The sequence below is a fragment of the Limanda limanda genome, chromosome 10 (genome assembly GCF_963576545.1).
Source record: "Limanda limanda chromosome 10, fLimLim1.1, whole genome shotgun sequence".
Lineage (NCBI taxonomy): Eukaryota > Metazoa > Chordata > Actinopteri > Pleuronectiformes > Pleuronectidae > Limanda > Limanda limanda.
Window position 1 is genome coordinate 25348320 of NC_083645.1, and position 7565 is coordinate 25355884.

A 7565-nucleotide genomic window follows, 5' to 3' on the forward strand; every position below is an offset into this window, starting at 1 on the left:
CGACTGGAAGCACTCGAGCTAAAGAGGAAGCGTTAAATGTCACATCCCCCCCCCGGTGACCTTTCTCTCACCACTCTGTACTGTTTTTATTTGTTAGCAATGTTCTAGCTTCGATAAAACTTCATTCACGCAGCACTTGTTTTTCAGCACTTGTTTTTCTGCAGTGTGCAGCTTTGTATCCTGTGAAATGAGGTGAAGCAAACTCGATGTTTTGTGGTATCTACTGGATCTAGCTCACTTTAGATTAGCATCGGTTGTGCATGGAACTTACAAAACTATAGTTGACTTTAGTGACACTTTTTATTGGTTATTGGGAAATAAAGATGGAAGTCTCCTCTTCCTCCTGCGTGCAAAAATGAAGCCAAAATAACCTGAAAGTGGGCGTCGCTGTCTTGTGCTTCGGATTCAGGTACCGCTGATGCATATGCACTTGCACTATTGTTGTTTTATTTTTTCTCTTCATCTGTAAAGATATATATTCAGATATATATATATTTTATTTTGTATTTAAATTTTTTAGATATTTTATTCCATTTTTCACTTAATCTATTTTAATTTAATTTTTTTGATAATTACTTGAGCATTGCTTCAGAGAGCCTGTGACTCAAGTATTTCATTGCCAGCAACTACTTCATGTTATCTCTGTGCATTTGACAATAAAAACCTTGAATCTTGAATCTTGAATCTTGCTTGACCAATCTCAGCTGTCAATCATGTTTCATCCATCGTTATATAATCAAATCACAAATCCAAACCAAACTCCTTAGAAACACTTGAACACACGAGCCTCTGTCTTATCCCCTGCTGTTCAGTTTCATATTCACTAACCACACACAAAGCAATCTGAAGAATTCGTGACATTTGCGTGATGTCATGCTGTGGTCAGTTCTCTCTGATGACTCACGCCTCAGCAATCGAAGCTTGAGACCGAGCCCAGTACTGAGTGGTGACTGGGGAGCAGTTATCAGAGGTTACAACAGGACATGACTATGAGAGACAAGTGAGAGGAGAGACAACTTCCTTTCTGTATTCGCTCTGTCAACATGGTGGCCCGTCCCTCGTGAACACCCTGTAAACACCCTGTAAACACCCCCCCCCTACCATATGAAGAACGCTGCAGGAGAAGGTCACATGTGAAAATGTGCGGATCATTCAGGCGAAGGGTGAGAGCAGCAGAACATGAAGACGTGTTTATTGTTTACAGCACCGACACCGGGACTTATCTCTAAAAGCTCTCGAATCTCCTCGTCTTTACAAGTTGGCGTCTTCTTCATCATCCTGAGATATTTGTATTTGTCTTATTGAATGTTTGAAACAACTTTTTTCCTGGTGTTTTCTCATATTGGCCAAACTCTGACAATTCACAAACTCTTCCCCAGGGGAGCCGGCAGGAAAAGCTTTGGAAAATGTCCAGAGCAACTGACTCAGACTCTTGAGTTTCCTAAGCGTCAGAACAGTTAGAAAACGTAAAGTTGGAAAATCTGTTGAATCATAGAGAATATGACATTTGAAACAAGTGTTGCAGAAAGTTGTAAAACATGCAAAGTAAGTGTTAGTTCAGCGTTTTAAGGTGTAAAGGAATAGAGGATGATTTTTGTAAAGACACGAGTCTCTTAATGACTGGGTCGGACGCCGCCGCCGCTCTGATAGCATTTCATAGCTCGCTCCACCGAATCAGGAAACCACAAACCAGATCAGTCCGGTCTGTGATCGCTTCGGAGTAATGTTGTGGCTAAGAAGAAGCATAAGTCGATTTGATAAAGCTCAGGTAACATGAGCAGACTCAGCAGCGGCTCTGTGGTCGAGCATTAGTGACTTGAATTTGATTCTGGCGGCCGGGAGGAGCCAGAGGAAGTGGACGAGCAGCAGAGTGACACGCCCCCTTTTAGGCTGATTGAAAAACCAGATCCTCCACCGCAGGATCTTGAACTAGAGATGTAGAGAGAGAACCACGGCCTGGAGTCAGAGAGGGACAGTATAAAGACTCAGGTGAGGGACACGGACAGGGACAGACGGCTGAGCCCAGTAGGTCACATGCTGCTGAACACTCTCACGTGTGCGTTGCTTTAACCTTTGATGAAGGGGGCGTGTCTGACACTCGGGATCTTCATAACGACAGCAGCCATCTTCCAGCTCGGGACTCCAACTTGGGGCCTTTGCTGCAATCTGACCTTTCACAGAGGCAATAAAACAGTTTTATTACAGAAGAGAGAAGGTTATCTGATCATCGCCCGGTTCCTTGAGACCTCGTTCGGGGAGAGAGATGGAGAAATAACTTTGGTGTTGAAATCGTGGCTGTAAATACTATAGGTTTTTAATATCAAGTCCGTGATTTATGTCAGATTCTGGATTTTATTGCAAGTTTTAAACATCACGTGTTGGATTTCCGAATCTGTCAAAGTTGTCGTATCACATCAAACCGGATCAGTGACATCCTGAGTTAAACTTGGAAGAGATGATTTCACAGCTCCTGGATCAGCAGATGAATTTCTCCTTGTTCCTCACGACTTCTCACGATTGGACGGATCATTAAAATCATGCTCGCTGCTCGACTCCATTAAATCTACTGATGCAGATTTTCCCGAAAATAGAACAATGAAACACATCGTACTTCATCGTGCAAGGTTTCTGTACGTGACTATTTTTACGAAGAATCCTCGATGTGCAGAGACCTATAGAGTTTATTCTAAGAAAACCCTTTTTTCCACCCGTCCACATTTCAGCACCTACTTGACACTGCTCTAAAAATGTCACCGTGATTCCACATTTGGCTTTGAATGCAAGATAATGGTTGTCAGAGTCAAGTCGAGTCCACCTCCTCTCCCTCCTCAGACGCCGACATTTCAAGTTTAACAATTGATGAATTCAAGCATCAAACTTTATTATCAAAGCAGAGAAAGGATGAAGCAGGGTTTTAATCTCAGGTGGAGAAGATGTTTTGTTTGATCAGGAAACTCTCCGAGCTTTAACCTTTTCAGGTTGAAGACATTCTTTGTACCGATTCAAACTCTGCTACGAGACAAAGAGCCGAGCTGCGGCTTCACGCTTCTAAAATTAGATCCGCAGCCGTCTCTCGTATAATCATGACAACTCCAGTGTGAGTCCTCGGTTCTGCTGCTGCCATATGTGATTTCATTCTGTCCGTCTGTGCTGCAGAATCAGAAAACATCTGTTGGGTTTGACGGCTGAGATGCGACTCTGTTAAGTCCGTTTCACCAATCCTCCATCAGTGGAATGAGGAGTTTGGAGAGCTGCTGTCGTCTCGAGTGTTTCAGACGTTTCCTGGAACGAGTCTGAAACTAAAACTGGCTCATTTCGCACCAGTTGTTTTCTGTCTTTCTCGTATCTCTGCAGCAGCAGGCGACTACAAAGCCTTTCCAAGCGGCTCCTGGCCAACAGCCTCCGGCATCCCCCCCCCTCACCAACCCCCCACCAACATAATTGCAGGGAACCTTGCACCTTTCAACCAAAATGGCTTCCATCCACATGCTGCTGAGGGATTTCATGACAGGTCTCACATGGTCCAATCATAGAAGTCATCAGGGAGAAGAAGAAGGAGAAATGGCCGAATCGCTCCAATAGATGGATGAAAGATAAATGATGAAAGATCAGCTACCAGATGAAACCTGACCAGAGTGAAATAACTATGGTTATTAAAAGAGTGAAGGAAATACAAACCATTGCAAATCAATTGAATTGATTTTAATCTAGTATATTATGTGATACATAATGTGTATTTATACGGTTTCATATCGGGTAACCTGGTGTGAATCGTAGTTGAAGTGATTTTTGTGGTTGTGATATTGGTGTCATGGTAACAGCAAGTCCCCACCAATCAGACGATGCTATAACCGCTGAGGATTGTGGGTAGCGTAGTCCTTGGCATCGTAAATAAAACATAAAATCTAAATCATACAGATTTGTGGCTTCTTCAGGAGCATAAACATTGTTTCACCATCTCGTAGCTCGGATGGATGTTGACAATATTATTAGAGCTGATAATCAAAATCTCTATTCTGAGATTAAACTCAAGTGCTTCACAGAAGACTGCAAACTTCCAGTCTCCCTTTCTGGAAACATAATTAAATTGAATGAAAGATAGATGATGAAAGATCAGATACCAGATGAATCCTGACCAGAGTGAAAGAACTATGGTTATTAAAAGAGTGAAGGAAAATACAAACCATTGCAGATCAATTGAATTAATTGTAAACTTGTTGTTGCGATGTATTATAGCTTGTATCATATCTTGGATATTATCTATAACATAATGTGTATTTATACCGTTTCATATCGTGTAACCTGGTGTGAATCGTAGTTGACGTGATTTTTGTGGTTGTGATATTGGTGTCATGGTAACAGCAAGTCCCCACCAATCAGACGTTGCTATTACCGCTGAGGATTGTGGGTAGCGTTGTCCTTGGCATCGTAAATAAAACATATATCTAAATCATACAGACTTGTGGTTTCTTCAGGAGAATAAACATTGCTTCACATCTCTTAGCTCGGATAAATGTTGACAATATTATTAGAGCTGATAATCAAAATCTCTATTCTGAGATTAAACTCAAGTGCTTCACAGAAGACTGCAAATTCCTAGTCTCTCTTTCTGAAAACATAATTAAATTGATCTGGGTTTTTTCATCAAGATTCATGAATTATCTCTGACAAATCAACGGAATAAGGGAGAAACGCTGAGTTCGCAATATTAAAGAAAGATATTTATTATTCAACAGACAATTAAAACAACTTAGACGGAAATATAACCTTCTTTGCGTTGGTTATTAATACAAAATTATGTTTCAAAATCCTTTCTGTTGTTCTATCATCAAACTTAGACTCATCTCTCTGATTCAAACGTTTCCAAGCGCCTGTATCATAAATAATCATATTCACACGACACGTGCTGCAGACAAAGACGAGCAACAGCAACCAGGAGCTTCCTGTCGCCTGGGGCAAAGCTGGCCAGGGCCCCCCCCGACCCCCAGCCCCCCCCCGACCCCCCTGCTGGGACGCCCCACTGTCCTGTCCGGACCCTAAGTGACGCCGGGTGCTAACAAGTCAAGCCTCTCTTTCATCTGGGCCTGGAGGGAGGAGGAGGGAGGAGGAGGGTGTGGGAGGATGGGGGGGAGAAAGATGAGTGCTGGTGGATTTCGGGGAGAGGGCGTGTAAGTGTGGGTGGAGAGGGGGGGGAGGGTGGAGGAGGGAGGGGGGGCAGCCTGGCTCGCATCCGCTGATAAGTCATTAAATATGGATAGACACCGCGCCTCCGCCTGGGCCATAATTGATCCGAGGACGCCATTAACCACGGCTCATCCCAGTTCGGCTGCACCTGTGAACCCCCCCAACCCCCACACCGATCCCCCCCCACTGTACCCACCCCCATCTTTAACGAGCCACCGCGATCAGACAGACAGAGCGAGAGAGAGAGAGAGAGAGAGAGAGAGAGAGAGGAAGATGAATGGAGCGGGACACGCCCAGCAGCTCACTCACAGCCAAACTCATCAGTTTCTGTGAACGTTAGCATTCTGTCGTTAGCATTCTGTCGTTAGCATTCTGTCGTTAGCATTCCGTCGTTAGCACAGTCATGTTCAGCTTTAGCCAACACGTTGCAGGAGAGTGAATATTCAGCCAATATTAAATATTCTGTCGTGTTCTAGGACGACAGGAGCGATGATGCAAGAATTAAAGTTTCAGTTTGACCTCTCTTCTCTCTGTGGAAGGATCAGCGTTGAAGCAAAGGAACTTCAGTCACACGTGAAACACTCTGATCTCATCTACACGTCGCTGATCAGCTGACAGATGCTGCTGCTTCACTCAGCTCATACTGATGCACGGGAGCGTTTCAAGGGCCCCGGCTCCTGAGGGTCCTGAGGGTCCTGAGGGTCCTGAGGGACCTGGGGCCTCCTGCACTGAACCAAACCCCCTCCACACAAAGACTGGATATCAAACCACCTGATTCCAATTTGCAAACGATTCTTTTATCATCAAAATCATTAACAAACCATGTGCATACGATAAAGAACAGTAAAGATAATAAGAATTCAACGTAGAGGAATGTAGAGGGAAATGATTCAGACTTTTTAAATTGAAGCAAACCTCTGAAATAACAAAGCTTTTGGCAGAAATCTGTCATCACAGGGACTTGATTTAATCAGCGGCTCTCAGGTCCTTTGCAAATTTGCAAACGATTCTTTCATTATCAAAATCACTAACAAATCATGTGCATACGATAAATAACAGTAGAGATAATAACAATTCAACGTAGAGGAATGTAGAGGGAAATGATTCAGACGTTCTGATTTCAACTTAACCTCTGAAATGACAAAGCTTTTGGCAGAAATCTGTCATCACAGGGACTTGATGTAATCAGCAGCTCTCAGGCCCCCCCCCAGGAACCCGCCTCCTCTGCCCCCCCCGTACGCCGTGACGCCCCTGCCGACCGACTGCTGACTGTTATTGGGATGGATGGAGAGTTATAGACGAGGGAATTAAACAAAATGAAAAGATAAAAACAAGGGAGTGTTTGCAGACGAGGCAATAACAAAACAATAAAAAGGTATAAAGACCAATATAAACACACTCAATGCAGAATGTGCCTGTGGAGACGAGTGGTCCCGGCGCGTGGACACACAACCAGACGCAGTGATGACATTTCAATGTGGAATCATGGATTATTTCACGAGGCAAACGAATGAGACAGTCGCTCAGCACAAAGCCGTGAAGGCCGGAGCGTCTCTGGGACGACTCAGCACAACTGAGATCAATAATCAGTGGAGTGCACGGATCAGTTCCTCCCGCTCGGAGTCGGCCGACGTGCTCGTCAGACACGAGATGCAACACCAGCTTCTGTCCGGAGGGAAATCCAATTTGTGAGACCGGCGGAGAGAGAAATGCTCATCAGACACGAACAGCAGACTGCGGCGGAGAGAGAGAGAGAGAGAGAGAGAGAGAGAGAGAGAGAGAGAGAGAGAGAGAGAGAGAGAGAGAGAGAGAGAGAGAGAGAGAGAGAGAGAGAGAGAGAGAGAGAGAGAGAGAGAGAGAGAGAGAGAGGAAGAATCTGAATCTCATCAACGGTGTTCGGAAGTTTAAATAATACTGAAATATATGCATTTATTTACTTTTACTTTCTTTTTCTTGAATCCTCCTGATTTCATTCGACAGCTGCTAAGTTGAATCGTACATTATCAGGACGTTAACTTTTCTCTTCTTCCTCTTTTCTTCCTCTCTCCTCCATCCATCTTAAATCTCTTTAATGCAAAACCTCTCAATATCATTTGACACTGATCCACAGAGATGAATGAAAACCTCTTCAAAGGAGGAGGAGGCTGTTATTGCCTTTTTGTCAACAACATCCGTTCTAACGTGATATGTGTGAATGTGATGACTTGACAAGTCTCTAGGGCTTTCACCCACGATGAGGATGAGCTTTTCGAAAATATCGTTTTTAACAAATGCTGCGCAGACAGGAGGAAATTACAAAATGACAAAAACACTGACGATGCTAACATGGACACCACAATCATTATTTTGATTATAGTGTTTACACGAGTTGCTAATAGAAC